Consider the following 1,366-nt stretch of genomic DNA (forward strand, 5'->3'; position numbering starts at 1 on the left):
TTTTTTTTTTTTCTGTTTCTGGCTGTCCTGGAACTTGCTTTGTAGACCAGGTTGGCCTCGAACTCACAGAGATCTGCCTGTCTCTGCCTCCTGAATGCTAGGATTAAAGGTGTGCGCCACCACCACCCAGCTCCCCTGGTATTTCTTTACTCCTCGGGAATAATGATCAGTGAAAGAAAGGCCTATAAACCTTTGCTGCTTCACTTTGCAGGACACTGAAGCCCCTCCCGGCCCAGCACCGTTAGCAATGCTGGCAGCCCAGTCCATAGCCCCAGAGTTTCCTGAACAGGAGGAGAAGGTCTGATGGAGCCCAGCACCACCATGGCAGGCGAGGGGTGGGGTGTCCTCCTTGGATCTCTGAAGAAGCTTTCAGAGAAAGCCCTCCTGAGGTCACAGACCTTTCTTCAGGTTCATTTGACTTGATCTGAGCCCTTCTTGTGTTCCCATATCAGAAATGGTGAAGTCATGCACAAGGAAGTTCACTTGATTGGCGTTAAATGAAGCCTGAAGAGCAGGGGAGTTGCTATATAACAAACGTGTGTGTGTGTGTGTGTGTGTGTGTGTGTGTGTGTGTGTGTGTGTGAAGTACCCTGATGACAGTTGGAAAGTACTTGTGAGGTACTATAAAAAGCCCCCTGTGTGTGCAGAGGTTCCATTTGTGCAGTGGCCTGTAGTTCACTCTGCCTGGATTTCACAGCTAATTGTCTATTTGTTTGTTTTACAATAGTCTAGGTGTTGAGCCTGATTCCGTGGCAAACAAGGACTCTGGTGTTTCTCTAACTTTTTACCTGACAGGCAGAGCGGCTCTTGTGCAATCCAGCTTCCACAAAAGATGCCACGGGCTACAGGCCAGCTCTTTTGGAAAGAGCCCTGCCAGCCTAGGTTGTGACATTCAGAGCTTATCACTGGGCAAGCTCTCTGCTTCCTTCTTAACCTGCCAGTTCTAGTGAGCTCAAGGAGATTTAACCTTGGGATCTCAGAAAGGGAGAAATGACAGCAGTGGGGAGAAGAAAGTCTGTTGACTTGGTCCTCGAGGGGATTCAGGTTGGGAGTGTGTGTATGTGTTGCCTGTGTTACTTTCCTTTGACTTCTATAATAACCACACAGCTGAGTATGGTGACTGCCTGTAATTCCAGTACTCGAGAGACTGAGGCAGGAAGATTGTTCAAGAGTGAGACCAGCATGAGCTACATAGCCTTTGCCTCTAATTAATTAGTGACTTGAATGGTGGTTGTTTTTGTTTTTGTTGAGACAGGGGTTTTTTTTTTGTGTGTGTGTAGACCTAGCTGCCCTGGAACTAGCTCTTGTAGACCAGGCTGGCCTCGAACTCACAGAGATCCGCCTGCCTCTGCCTCCCAAGTGCTGG

The 1,366-nt window shown here is 48.5% G+C and overlaps 1 long non-coding RNA gene across 1 annotated transcript in view; it reads right to left on the reverse strand.

The window, feature by feature from the left end:
* Positions 1–1,366, reverse strand: part of LOC113457167 — a 14,117-nt gene that overhangs the window by 630 nt on the left and 12,121 nt on the right. The gene's annotated exons all lie outside the window — the stretch shown is intronic.

Source organism: Microtus ochrogaster, chromosome 19 (genome assembly GCF_000317375.1).
Source record: "Microtus ochrogaster isolate Prairie Vole_2 chromosome 19, MicOch1.0, whole genome shotgun sequence".
In the NCBI taxonomy this organism is placed as follows: domain Eukaryota; kingdom Metazoa; phylum Chordata; class Mammalia; order Rodentia; family Cricetidae; genus Microtus; species Microtus ochrogaster.